General features: G+C 35.0%; 1 long non-coding RNA gene across 1 annotated transcript in view; it reads right to left on the reverse strand.

Annotated features, from left to right (window-relative positions):
• The window catches only part of LOC148608600 (uncharacterized), a 40354-nt gene extending 27238 nt beyond the window's left edge, over positions 1-13116 (reverse strand). Inside the window, exon 1 of the long non-coding RNA XR_015915105.1 lies at positions 12762-13116. This is a non-coding gene — a long non-coding RNA (uncharacterized LOC148608600). The remainder of the gene's footprint in view (positions 1-12761) is intronic.
• Between the last annotated feature and the right edge of the window lie 2817 nt (positions 13117-15933).

Raw genomic sequence — 15933 nt, forward strand, 5'->3', positions numbered from 1 at the left:
AACACCCTTAATTGGCGGCGTCTTCAATCTCGCAGAACAAAAGCAAGGCTTGTTTTACTTTATAAGATAAATGGGGGGGTTAGTGTAAGTTACAAATGATATGCTCACACAATCAGATAGGCGCACTAGAGGCCAACATAAATTTAAGCAAGTTTTTAGATTTCTATAAATATTCCTTCTACCCAAACACTATAACAGATTGGAACAATCTCCGAGAATGTATCTGTATGCCATCCCTTCCCTAGAGTCCTTCAAAAGAGGTATCTCCACGTTAACATTTGAAGGACGTTATCTCGCTAAATAATAAAATAAAATGACCCCAGCCACTGTACATAATGTATATATGTTTAACTTTTATGTTATATATTTTCACATTAATTGTAATAAATTGCGATTTTGTTATTTAACGTTAAATTTCCGAGGAGGTGCCACACGCCTTGCTGAGTCTACTTCCGTACCGGAAAATGATGATGGTGTACATTTGGGGACTCCCGATTCATATTGGAAAAAAAATGTATGTGGGGATAAACTAAGCAACTTTTTTTAAATAACAAAATGGCAAATTATGACTAAAAATTTATTTTAAACATACTTTAAACATAAAATCGCCAAAGTCCAACTGCTGTCATTTCAACTTTTGCCCAAACATAAAATCCTCGAGAATACTTCTCTGACTGAATAACATTCAGTACATGTACATGTACGTGATTCCGTGAAAATGCGAAGTACCCGAATTCCAATTCGTACATGTACGACGGGAAGATAGCCTTGCTATGTTTGAATTTGATTTTTTTTTTTAATTTATGACAAAACTTCCATGCATAGCATTCGGTAACAAACAAAATATGGCCTGCCGTACAAGGCGCTATGCCCCTGAATTTGGACTGATTTTTGTTGTTCCAGTCACCAGTCTGATAGAAAGTACCTATATTGACATTCGTTCATATTTTTGTATTTATGCAATAATCTCAGATTGATTATCTTGCATTAAGTTATTCGTGTTAGTATTTATATGATAATGGTTAAAATCATGGTTCACATGTTCATGCTGCTTAACATTAATTATTTGTACATTTTTTAATTACTGATACTCAGGGTATGAATTATTTACCGTTATAGTAGTTTGAAACATTACAATGAATATTGAGTACTGATAATATTTAATATACCTATAGGGCATTTTTATTATTGTATTATATGCATAATATGATTTAGTTGTTATACTATTTGTAATTTGTATTTATTGTTATTACAGGGTTCTTTTGTTATGTTTGTTGTAAACAATAAACAACTACTGGGTTCATTTCCTAGAACCTCCCAGGTTACATTAAGCATCCTCGGCGGGATCGTGGTGACAACAGGAATTCCTGGGAAGAGTCTGTTCGTTAGAAGGAAAGAGAGGATAACTGTTAAATACTTATGTTTCTCTTAGTAACTAACTCAGAATGAACTTTTGAACTGTGAACTAATTCATTTTTGTGATAACGGTGGTATAGCTGAGAAATGACTTTAAGCTGACTATTGTATGTATATTTTCCTTTTCTCTTTTGTACTATTAGTTAGTGTTTCTGTCTAGTAGACAGATACTTACCATTTACATACATAGAACAGAGTATTTCATTATTTATACTTTACTCAGTGATACAAAGCTGTTTAAGCTCAATATTGAAATCAAGGGTATATTATACATACATGTAGCTGTTGGTATAGTATATATACACGAAGTAATTTGTATGTTGGACTGCATTTTGCCAATAAGACATATTACCCCTCTCTCGAATTTCACATAAATACATTTCATATACCCATATATCACAGTGAATATAGATTTCCTGTTATTTTATTAGTCTCATTGTTCTAGTGATATTACTTTTGTCACAGTTATTGATGTGGTGCTAATCACATACTAACTTGCTCAATATTGTCTTAAACATAATACAAAGTCGGTATACTAATGAGCAATCAAACTTTCAGACAGCAAAGCGTATACACTTAGAAACAATTGTCAGGACTACCAATTTCCTCTAGAGTGTTCGTGCCAACCGTGAAACCAAATATCTCGTTGATATTGTAGAGGCCAGAATCAAGAAAGCCATTCAACGACATAACAGTATTGTTATCTACCTTTGGACTGGAACGTGTGATATTACTAACAAGAAGGAAAATATATATTCTTGCACCATCGATCCAATAGAGCAGTTGAAGAAATTCTCCAGAAGTACGAGAGGGCAATTCGCATAGTAAAAAGATTGAAGCAGGCTGAAATTTAGTTGATAAGTTCCTTTTTGTCGATTATCAAGTAGGACACTTCAAAAGGACATCCAGAGCCAGAATCCTTTAAAGAAAGTGATTTGAGAGCTACCAATCAAATAGAGAGCGTAAATAAAAGAAATATGGAAGCTGCATAGACTAGAAAAAGCAACCATTAAGGCTAGTCAATACTTCTTTAAAAGGAGGAAAACAAAGGCCAGAAAAGTAAGAACATCAGTAAATCTAAGCACCAACAACAAAGACAGTGTACACCAAAGGGAAGCTTTTTAAGTCTAGACATCAGTACACATATACTATTAGATACATATAAAGAGTGCTATCATATTATTAAAGAATCTGAGCACCTGCAAATAAGGGCAGAAGAGGAGGAACTAGTGTTACTCTTTTAACTGTATGTGTGTTTATCGTACCACGTTAACAAGAGTTGACAACAAGCCAACCCCAATACCTAACTGCATAACGACGGATTAGAACAGCAAATAAAAGATGGCTTGCATTTAAGAAAGAAAAACAGCAAACCAACCAATTGAGCCGAGTCCTGATGATGTGAAAATTTTGCTTGAAGCATTTCAAAACGTGGAACAAAACCAAAGATCATCGATCCACAAAACCTCAAAAAGTGGATGTCCAACTATTTAGAAGAGCCTGTCAAAATTGAACAGGAAAATCTAACATCAGATAAGAGTCAAGGACAAGATAGCAGGGACAGAATTCAAGTGCTCCATTAAATGCTCCCGGTTAATACTCTAGTTCAAGACCATCAACTCAGGCTAAATATAGACTTGACTCAACAACCTTTTCTCCAAATATTTCCAATTTCTTTGGTAAAAAAGGTAAGGGAGAGGCTCCTTATGACGTCTGGAGTTATGAGGTATACACTTTAAGAAAACCAAAATTACAAGAATCTGTCAAAGAGATAGCAATAAGGTGATCACTGAAAGGTGAAGCTGCACTTGCCATGAGGTTGGCACTGAAGCAAGCTTAAACCAATTTCTCAGCAAACTGGAGACAATATATTGGTTTATCACTATTTTGTGACGCCCCAAATAACCGTCTGTTTGTTTACTGAAAATATGAAGTAATGGCTAATTTGTGGCAATATTTACAATGAAAAATGATTCAATACAGTAACTTACACGATTAGAATGAATAAATCCCAAAATTATTCCACATATTGTAAATGCGGTCATCATAGTTAACCGATTTTTGTTTAAAAAAATGTGTATTACAGTTACACATCATACGTGACGTCACGTAGCACGTCGCTGAAAAATAGTCCCGAAAGGAAATTTTGCAGTGCTTATAAAACTTACATATTTAGGTCAAGCTGAAAATAAAAGACAACAAACATATACCTTACAATTCAGCAAACAGCTATAAACAGATTACTAAATATTTTTCAACTCATGCTCATCTAGTCTTGCGGCAAAGCTCGCTGAAGAAAATATTAAATAATTTAATATTATCCATCCAGAATGATCAGTTGATGGACGAATTCTACAGCTCAAAACAAAAGCCAGGTGAGGATGTAATTTCCTGGGCAAATAGACATGAAGACCTAGTGAACAAGGCTAAACAAAGGCACATGATACGAGAGAATGAGGCAAATAATAAACTATGTTCCATGTTTTGGAGTGGTTTTGATAAGGAATTCCAGTACCTGAACCGATCCAAGCAACAAAAATTGCAATCGGTAATCAATCACCGATCAATTTCTGGTCAGTCATCAATCCGTCAGACCGATCAATTTAATTGGTGATCGAATCACATGACCACAGAGTGGTCAATATATTTTACGGTCTTTTGTTGTTTTCTTACATATTTATATAATGTATATTTAAACATCAATTTATACTTTTATTTTACATTTCGTTTATTTAAAACAGATCTAACGTTATTTTACATAACTAAAATGCGATCAGATCGGTCATTATTAATCGGTCATCGATCCGTCAGCGATCAATCAGTCAACGGTCATCGATCCGTCAAATTGTTGCGTGGATCGGTTCAAGGACTGTATAGAGTATGCCAGGTCACTTGCATTACATGGTGAAAGACTTTGATGAGCTCAAACAAGAATTGAGACAGACTGAAGCTGATGTAAAGAAAAACACCAAACAAGCTACATTAAAAATGGCTCTATCAAAGACGAATAACCCTGATGATGACCTGAAAACAATAATACAAAGACTGGCGACAGACATAGAGGCACTAAAGAAAGACAGATCCCGACAACATCAATATCACCATGGCAAAGATACAAGAGAAATCAAAGAAGAGATCAGAACTATAGAGGATATCAATTCAATGGTAACAACAATGTTAATTACGGCAAGCCACCACCACAAGAACAAAAAGGACAAGAACAGCAAAAAGATGAAAATGAAGATGTGATATGTTGGCGTTGTCATCAGAAGGGCCACCTTAGAATTAGGTGTCGAGTAAGGCTTGGTCACAACAAGAAAGCTTTAAACGAGAAGAGGTTAACATAGCTGGGCGTATGATTGGTCGGAATTTTTGAAGCTCCGATAGGAAGAGGTATCTAAATGAGCTCGTTGGAACATCAAAGGAAGCTACTTTAACAATCAATTCCATACCAACAATTGGCTTGCTAGATACAGGTTCTGCCATTTCAATATTAAGCAGATCATTTTATGACGAATACTCGTCAGAACTACTAATACAGCCTATACAAGATATATTATCGATATAATGTGCTGATGGGAATGAGTTACATAGAAACAGATATTAGTATGAAGGCCAATGACAATGATAATACTTTAACTAACTGCCTATTGCTGATTGTTTGAGACAGCAAGTACTATGCAAAAGTACCAGTTTTACTTGGAACCGATGTTCTGACATCACTAATTGAACTTTGAAAGATAAATATGGTGACAAATACCTGACAAATGCCAATCTTATAACACCACTATATATGGCTCTACGATGTATAAAACTGTGTGAGAAGAACCTACACCGACGAAATAATCGATTAGCAATAATCAAGTCAGCAGGAACAAAAAGGATAACCATAGGAACCAAACAAAGAAATTACTATATCCGGGTACTTTGATAAGCAAGTACCATATCATCCATTGTTGCAACCAACAGTTAAGTCAGTTATTCCATCAGATTTAGATACCATCATTGATACCATACAAATATAATGAACAGTCAATCAGTTCTGTAGATGTTATTATTACCAATCCAACAAAGAGAACAGTGACAATATCTCCACATACCATTCTTTGTGAGATTCAACCAATTCACATAGAAACCATTAATTGCCAAACAGAAGAACTTAAGCCTCAAACAGAAAAGAAAGAAGTAATGGACCAAAAAACAATATGTACAGATGGTTTGACAAATGAACAGATAGCAAAAGGCAACTTATATACAAGTTTTCTGCCATCATGTCCACAGATGATCTGGATATAGGACACACAACAAAGTAAAACATCGGATTGAACTAGTAGATGATACACCATTCAAACAAAAGCACGGAGGAATACCACCATCGATGTGTGATGAAGTGCGCGACCATCTGCACTTACTTATTGCAAGTGGCATCATACGAAAGTCATTTTCACCTTGGACATCAAATGTAGTCCTTTGCAGGAAATAGGATCTTAGATCTTAGATGGACTTCAAATACGTCAATGTAATTGATATGAAGTCAGGTTAGAAATTCATGAAGACCACAAAGAACGCACGGCCTTCACCGTTGGTGCATTAGGCTTCTATGAATATGATCAAATGCCATTGGTCTAGCAAACAGTCCTGCAACGTGGAAACGTTTGAAGGAGACAATATGAATGGGTCTTAATTTGAAATATGCTTTGTTAACCTTGACGACGTGATCATCTACTCTGACACATAAGAAGAACATCTAGATAGTATTTAGTAGACTCAGAGACGGTGGTTTAAAACTGTCACCAAAGAAATGTGCATTTTTCAAGCGGAAAGTGAAGTATGTAGGTCATATCGTGTCTAAAGATTGTATTGAACCAGACCCAGATTAGATTGAGAAGATCATGACCTGGCCAAAACCAACAACACCTGAAGAAGAAAGAAAATTCCTTGATTTTGCTGGTTATTATCGTCGTTTTGTGAAAGATTTTGCGAAGATAGCAAGACCTTTAATTAACCACCGACTGTGAAGAAAAAAGCAAAAAGGTCAAAGAAAGATGAACCACAGACAAAGTGGATATGGGAAGTAGTTCAAGATCAATCCTTTGAAGCTTTAAAATCATGTTTGATGGCACCACAACTACTTGGCTATCCAAACTTCATCTAGCCATTTGAGCTACATACTGATGCATCTGGACAAGGCTTAGGAGCAGTCTTGTATCAGGAACAAGGAGGTCATAAGAGGGTGATTGATTATGCAAGTCATAGATTGACAAAGGCTAAAATACATTACCTAGCACATCGACTTGAGTTCCTCGCTCTCAAATGGGCTGTAACGGAAAGATTCAGCGACTTCTTGATACCATCCAAGTATGTGGTATATACAGATAATAATCCACAAACATATCCCATGACCACAGCTAAGCTAGATAGCTAGATGCTGTTACACAACGATGGGTTGCAGCACTCTCATCTTACAACTTCGAGATAAAATACATACCTGGCTCCACGAATAAAGATGCTGATGCTCTATCCTGCTTACCAGAAAATAGAGATGTAGTAGAGCTGAATCAACAAGCAGTAAAATCCATTTTTCAGTCAATCCATGTGCCAGCTATTGAAACCATCTCATTTTCAATAGAAATAATAGACCAATTGTCAGACCCAATTACAAATATTAAGATAAATGTGTCGAAAGCTCAGCACAAAGACAGAGTCCTAAGATATTGGTCGTCTCAAGAAGCAGAAGTGAAGGAACCGCCAAAGAGAGATGTTCCAAAAATGCCTGTGCATAGAGCATTGTACAACAATTTTGAACGTCTGAACATTGAAAATGGCGTGCTGCAACGTGAAGTCACAAACAACATTAGTGGCGAGAAGTATCAACAGATTGTTGTACCACCAATCTACAGAGCACTAATATTAAGATCCTTGCACAACGACATGGCTCATCAAGGACGCGACAGAACTTCGTCCCTGATCAAAGACCGATTTTACTGGTACGGTCAATCTAGAGATGTCGAAGAATACATGGAATCTTGCGAAATATGTCGTCGTAGAAATAAACCACGTAGAGACAAAGCCGTGCTACTGAATATAGAAACATCACAACCTTTAGAGTTGACATGTATGAACTTTCTAAGCTTTGAAACATCTAAAGGAGGCTACCAAAAAAAAAAAAAAACACTTGTCATTACAGATCATTACACCAAGTATGCTACTGCCGTACCAACAAAGAATATGATAGCAAAAACAACAGCTGAAGCATTTATGAATAACTGTGTGGTTCACTACGGCTTTCAATCTCGTATTCACAGTGACCAAGATACAAATGTTGAAGGAAAACTGATTATGAATTATGCGAAATCACATGGATAAAGAAATCAAGGACGACTCCCAATCATCCCATGGGGAATGGAGAATGTGAACGCTTCAATCGCACATTACTCAATATGCTAGGAACATTGAATCCAAACCAGAAGGAAGACTGGAATTCTCATGTTTCAACTTTGACACATGCATACCACAGTACCAAATATGCGACAACGACGAACGAGAAGCTAAGTTAGAAATAGATGTAATATTTAAAACCAAGCCTCCAGGAACAGATAAAATCCCAGCTACAAAATACATCAAAGAATTGAAAGACAGAATGGGCAAAGAATAAAACATTGCTAAAGAAATTACACAGGAAGCACAACAGAGACAGAAGAAAACGAGGTTCTATTATAAAGAAAGGTGATAAAGTCCTAGTAAAGATTGTAGCATGGGATGGCACGCATAAACTTTCTGATCGTTGGGAAGAATAACCATACATAGTATTACAGCAACCATCTCAAGATATACCAGTATACAAAGTCATGCGAAAAGATGGCACTGGCAAGAAGAAAACATTGCATAGAAATCTCCATCTTCCAATAATCTGTGTAATGATGATTGATTGACTGATTGTTGGGGTTTAACGTCCGAGCAGCAATATTTCAGCTATAATCAGACGATGATGATGAAATGAAAAAGGAATGGGATACAAGGACAATGGAGTGGACACATTTTGATTGCCACTGCAAATAGGGAGAGGTGGGTGTGGTCGGGCAATTTAGCCTCCTGTGGCGGAGCCCCATGGTTCCTACTCCGGGAGAATACCACAGTAGGGTTCTTCAACGTGCGAGGAACGTGGCATCTTTCCCAACACGGTGCACCACTATGGTTTGCGGTCAGGTTTTCCGTATTATAGCCTGACAGCCCCAGCATGTAACACGCCAGGGGTACCCCATTCCACCACCTGGGGCACACATCCCAGTTGCTCTGTGGGCAGAGCGCCTAGCCCCCAAAAATGTTCCTGAGCACTATTTAGTCGCCATTTCGACAAGCTTAGCGCTGCTGCATGCCTATTCTTTTAACACCCGTACCTGCACGGGGCGTGTAATGATGAAGCTGATACCGAAACAATGAATGGCCATGATGAAAGTGAAGATGACGAAAGCATTTGTGTTGTGGATGATTCAAATGCAGGTGGAAATGGTTCATCAGTTGTACCAGATAATTCCTCCTCTATATAATCAGACAACGAAAGCGAAGGTAGCATGCATATATGTCAGCAGATGAATCATCCGCAGAAGGCATGGAAGCTGACAAGGTGTTAGGGGACGCCCTACGTTCTAATGATTTTCGTCTTAGTCATCATGAGACTATTGAGAAAGAAACAGAAGCTGGAAGTATAAGATCAGATTGCTCCACTCAGTCAGCAGACGTTGGTGAAACTAGTCCAAATAGGATCAGAGAACAGGGCTCTGGAATAATTTTGCATGATTTAGATCATGACGATGATGATGATGACGATGAGAGTGAGAGGAGGCCAGCTCGCAAGCAATGTAAACCTGCTTGGAAATATGTCATGTCGTAACAACCAGATTGGAAGCAAAAAGCTCAGTACTTGAAAAAGTTTGCATTGACCGGTATGTTTCCATCAGCTGAAGAAGACATTGATAAAGCTTTACTAAAGATAATGACAGATAATATATGTGATAGGATTCATTATAATTGTGTCATTTTTTTTTCATTTGTCCATTGTATTTCTTGGCATAAGTAGATGATTTCATTTTGTATTGTATTTTTGTTCCTTAGTGTGAATTTGTCAAATGGTATGGAAACCATTTTTTTTTTCAAGCAGGAAGAGAATGTGATAGGATTGATTTTTATTGGTATAAGCTATAATGTGTATTGCAATTATCAATTCACTAATTGATAATCTCATATGTATTGTCCATTAAAACTATTAAACTGATCTCCAGCTAACTTGACTATCTATATTAAATTGATTTATTGATTTTACTACATATATAGGTATAGAGTGTACATGCATCAGTCATGTGACTTTCATTCTATCTAATGTAATTTTACTGTTATGTGTGACATATCATGTATGTCTGGACGAGTGATCTGATTGGTTAGATCTAGTGTGTGAGTGATGTCAGAGCTAGCTTTGAGATGTGATGTAGTGGTTGATTGATGGATTGCTGGGGTTTAACGCCCGAGCAGCAATATTTCAGCTATATTTAGGCGATTAACATGAAAGGGATGATAAAATGAACATGAAATGATGATGATAAAATGAAAAAGGGATCGGACACAAGGATAATAGATTCGACAATTTTTATAGAAACAAGATAAAAGGGAAATGTGGCGGAACGCAAAGGTTCCTAATCACATACATATATTGACAATTTTAAAAATTTTATACAGCAATTTTAGACCTTTATGAAACTTAAAAGTGTTCACACGGAAATCAAAAGTGCTCGCACTCATAAACTTTTTGCAAGAATATGACATTTTGAAGAATTTGGACTGAAATATATGTGTCACAGTCACCCATATGATAGATATATTGAAATAATTTGCTTTCAAGTCAATAAGTATAGACTCTTTTGGAAATTAGAAGTGTGCGCACTCATACAATTTACAGAAATATGTACATTTTAAGAATTTTGAATGAAATATATGTGCACCCACATGATAGTTATATTGAAAAAATTAGCATTTTAGTCATATATTTTAGACCCTAATAGAAATTAAAGGTCCTCATCCTCATGCATTTTGCAGAAGTAGATCTATGTCAATTTTAAGAAATTGGATTGAAAAATATGTATCGCATCCACCCACATGATAATTATATTGAAAATATTAGCCTTTAAGTCAATAGTTTAATAGACCCTCATGGAAATTAAAAGTGCCCGCACGCATACATTTTGCAGGAATATGCGAAGTACTGTCACTCAAAAAATTGCTTTCCCAATCTTGAACTTTGTGAGAATTACCAAACATCTGAAAGTTATCCGTTACCGTTTTCACATTGAGGACAGAAATATAGACCTATTATATAATTAAATAATCTCATTTTATTGCAGGTCCATGACAGAATGAAACAAAATACATGTAAACAATGATTATTTTTGAATGATGAGTGACTGGGCCGTGAGCGCCGAATGTTGGAAAATGAACCACGATCGAGTGATTGTGGGATGATGATCACGACGAATTCTATTTAATTGGAAATTCAATATCAATTTTCAAATAAAAAAGTTTTTTTTCCTAATCGGCTTTGATAATTTATACATTGTATTAGTTTCACAGTTTCCATTATTAATCACGGACTTCCTGTTCTAAATTACGTCACATAGAAAAAAAAAAGATTTAGTGTCAGGAACTGCCCAGGGGTGTGACAGTAACAGTATGTAGTGATGCCAATAACAGCTGGTTCGTCGGAGTTAACAAATTACTTTGACAGTACGACCTCAATAAGGCATATACATACCTGGATTATCCTATTAAAAATCAAAATGGTTCACAATGATCAAGGCAAAAATACTGGACTACTATAGTACATGAATATTTGACTTGGTTACACAATGATCTAACATTCCTTAGCAAAGAAAATCGCAGCAAAGGAATAATCCATCGAATACTGAAGTACAAATTGCAATCAACTGTTGACATTACTATGATCCCAATAAGGTTATGAATAGTAACTAGAACATATAGCCTCTAACCGAAACGTATTCAGCTACATCGATCGTCACGAAGCCAATCATACATGCCTTCTTTGTGGGAAAGCGGAAGAAAATCTACATCATATCAACTTGCAATGTGGAAAAGTGCAAAACGTGAGAACAGACAACCTGAATGAATTGGTCGAGATATGGAAAAATGAGCTTAACAACCATACAAGTATGAGGAAGTAGACACTACAGAATTACGAATTATTCTGGTCAATACGTCAATAGTCAGAAAAAGAAAAACAATATAGCCAGTGCCGCAAGAATTGAAAGGTTGGTAAGGACACTAAAGCTTCATATTAAGAAGGGAACTTCGATATAAGAAACTAAAATAGAAGAGAAACACCGGGGTTTTCTAATTTTAGTTCCGGACTGGAAGGTTTTAGATTTTATGAACATTGAAAACCTAAAATGTTAACATTTTTATTTTTTTTAAATTTCTCTACTTACGAGCGTATTTTACCAAGAACGACATTGACATTACATTTTAAATCATCTTACCAAATGCTTTGTGTGCTATTGCCATCACTTTGAGTCCGTTGTCGTCGTCGTTAACATTTTTTTTTCAAACTTTGTTCTCCTCAGAAACTACTGGACCAATCAGGGCCAAACTTGGTATGAATGTTCCTTGGGATATTTTGCATTGAGCTTATTTGGTTTTTTTTATCCGTTAGCAAAAATAGAACATTGGGATCAGACAGAAATTTTTCGCATATATCTCCAAAACCGTTAGGTTTAGCCAAATTCCAACGAATACAAAATTCCCACATCAGTTTTATACAGAATACAAAAAAAAACATTCAAGTTATGTTTTGCTCTAATTTGTCTAGTATTTTCAAAGGAGACGAGTTTTGAAAAATTGTAAACGACGACGGACAACGACGACGGACTCCAAGTGATGTCCAAAGGCCAGGCAAACAAAAAAAAGTCGATTTTTATTTGCTGTCGCCCTTTTGTCCTTTTTTAAATTCGGGCGATCGTTTGGCCGTGCTGCTTTTGAGAAAACTTATAATTTTCGAACTATTTATCACTTGTGAGTTATCTGCATTTCTTGGTAAATAATATAGAAAATTGATAACCCACCACCTTTCCAACATACATGTTCATACAGGCTTTTTTTGTTTTGTTTTTACTCATCCTTATATGCAAACATGTATATACCAAAGTTTTTTTTTCCATTGGTACACGTACAAAAATCAACGTAAAAATACTTTTCATTATGCTTGTTTATTTGCTGTATTTAAAGAAGCTCATGAGGTTTTAAAACGAAGAAGCATTGCATTGTCAAGAACTGTTTATACAAACCTGTACATATCTTCATTAGTAAATTTTCTTTCTGGTTTAAATGTTGGAAATCTCTTAAAATGTCAGGAAGTCTTTTTCATAATTTGTCTAAAAGAACAAAACAATTTGTAAAAACAATGTCAACTGTTTGTAAAACAATCGAAAAAGTAATCAAGGGAATCAAGATTCTAGCGATGTAATCAAGGGACAAAGATCAGACACGGAAGACAGACAACCACAACGAACATAAATTTAAAAAAATAATACATACAAAGTAACAAAAGTAAATGAGCAAATCGGACTCTACTAAAAACTGGGAGCATGGAACAAGCGAACCGGTTGGGTAAGCGTCCACTGCTTTTCTAGAAACACCCGCCGAGTTGCTCATAGAAACTCATGCCCGGGTTAGACGAAAGAAGACAGGAAAACCATGACACGGTTTTATGAGCAACTCCGCGGGTGTTTCTAGAAATGCAGAGAATGCATAATCCACCTGTGCCCCTTGTATATGCTCACAGTTGTTTGGTGGATTCCGGGTTTCTGAATTACTTTTCTTTCTTTGTAAATGTTATTTGGTTATTGCATGTTATTTGTTGTATATGTCTGTTTTCCCTGTCTAGTATTAATCCCTTGATTGCATTATTTTGATTTCCGCTAGAATATTGGTTCTCTTGATTACTTTTTTCTTATCATCTTGATATTATGGAAAATCTTAAGTTACAATATGATATGGTAAGCCAAAGTGGACAAAATGAGTATTTTCTAAAATTAAAAAATGATTTTTTAATATTACAAAATCCTTTTCTATTATTACGAATTAGATTTCTTATATCACACAACACTTTTATAATATTATAAAAAAACTTTTTTAATGTTAAAAATCCAATTGAATTTCTAATATAAAAAAACGATTTTTTAATATCAGAAATTGATTTTCTAATATCAGAAAATAGGTTTGTTGTATTGATTTTTTAATATCATATAAAGCGTTTTAGTGGTATCGTATTCATGAACAGTACACGAACATGTACCAATATATTTGTAAGGATTAACTATATATGTTAAATATATTTAGATAGTTGTAAGAAGCATTTACATGATTTTGCAAAGTATCTAGAAACTTGTGAGAAGTATCTAGATACTTTTGATAAATATGTAGGCAATTGTGAGAAGCATCTAGATGCTTTTGCAAAGTATGTATGTATGATGTATGTATGTTCCTATAGCGACCAATGGTCACCAAATGTTATATCTGTATCATGATTTTCGGACAAAAACTTGAGTAAATATGAATAAATCTCTTTGAAATTGTACACAAGGTGTCATACCACAAAAGGAAGGCTAGGATTGAATTGGGGTTTATGCTTGTTGACGAATAAGGCTGCCACTGTGATTCTGGTCAAATTAGTTTCCTGTATCAAATATTGAATCGCAATCCAATTTCAGAATTGTATCTAGCTTGAATGGTGTGTTAATACTTGGCCCAATTCTCAGGGTTCGACCTCAGTTGTTGTATCAAGATGCGTTCAGTAGAGCACATTTTTTTGCTACGAGTTCTAACAGGTTTTCAGTTGACTTCCATATGGGGACGATTGTTACGTGTTCAGGGCACAGCTGTTTATATTTCCATGTATTAATTTATAATATTTCCCTTCTTTTATATATTATAGGAAAAAAACTAAATGTGTTATTGTAAGTTGTTGATGTTTAATATATAGTAAATAAACGATTAAACATGATATTGATTGTTCATATTTATACGTTAAAAAATGATGCTTTTTCGCAATAAAAAAGCAAAAAAGACGTACATTTAAATGTGTCATTCCTGTACTGAATAAAAAAATGGTTATAGAAAACATTTAAGAATTGTTGCATAACACATTCAGCATGTAATTACCAAGTTTCATTATGATGTGTTCATATTCGAACAAATGAAAACTCATACAACTTACACAATTTAAAATGCATTTAACCAGAAATTACATGTAAAATCGATATAACGATGGAGGGAAACCAGAACAAAATATCTCCAAAACGAATCTTAAAAAGATGTTTGGAGTTTGGGCCGCATAAAATTGTAAATTGGTGTAGGACAAAGACAGAAGAAGACAACAATACACATATTCAATGAAAGCATACTCATGAGAGGTGAAAAAACAAAAATCAGCAAATATCATAGTTTCCTTTGAAATGAAAAAGTACTAAGGAACGACAGAAAACCACAGTATTGAAAAATGACTGAAATTTACAGTACTGAAAAATGACTGACATCCCCAGAAAGAAAATCTAAGCGCAAGGTTTGATATGTGGTCGGATATGTTGGTCACACCATTATCTCAATTATGAATGCGTGAAATATTAGTTTTACAGTGTCGGTATGCTGTGAATAATGTGAATAAGAACTTTGTTTAATAATAAGGCCAGTTTTCTAAGAATATGGGTAGTCTTTTTTTAGATTTATTTATTTTTTTTTTTGTTTCATTATGTAGAAAATCAAATTATCTATCGAATGATACCAAATTCAATAGGTTTTGGTTAAGCAATAACTTGTAGAGTTGAATTTATGCGATTTTTAACGGAAAATGGAAAATCCCAATTTTTTGGCAAATTTTGATAAATTCTGTTTATGAAAACCGCCACAAGTCATAAAAAAAATATAATTGTTCTAGTACTTAACAGAAACATATCAAATAAGCAATATATACTGAAGTATAAATGCTCTGATTTGACATTGAAAAAATATGTCAATTTAACCGATTTTTCGCAGGGGTAGGGGCACATCAATTTGTTTTACTCCCAAATCCTTAATGTTACCGCATTTTGTTTGGTAGATGAATTAGAAAGCTGAGACATTGGGCTACATGGTGATACCTATAAATGTCAAGTTTCTTTACATGCAGGCGACTGCTTTCCGAATTAGAGGTATTACACCTATTACAGAAATAATGTTCAAGTCTTCTGTTTTTCTTGTTTTATCTGTTAGAATAGAGCATTGTGATCACAATGGTATATAGAAAGTGTATGTTTTGGCGTATTGCGTCAAAGAAAGTCACTTTTAAGTTGAGCAAAATAGTAACCATGTTGATGAAAAATGTTATATAATATGAAAGGCACTTGTATACCAACATTTTTTCGCGGGAGATTGATTTTTCGCCACTTCCGCGACGACAGTAAAATCACGAAATTAGTTCTT

The sequence above is a fragment of the Perna viridis genome, chromosome 9 (assembly GCF_037379345.1).
Source record: "Perna viridis isolate PV_CMFRI_1.1 ecotype Kerala chromosome 9, ASM3737934v1, whole genome shotgun sequence".
Taxonomy (NCBI): domain Eukaryota; kingdom Metazoa; phylum Mollusca; class Bivalvia; order Mytilida; family Mytilidae; genus Perna; species Perna viridis.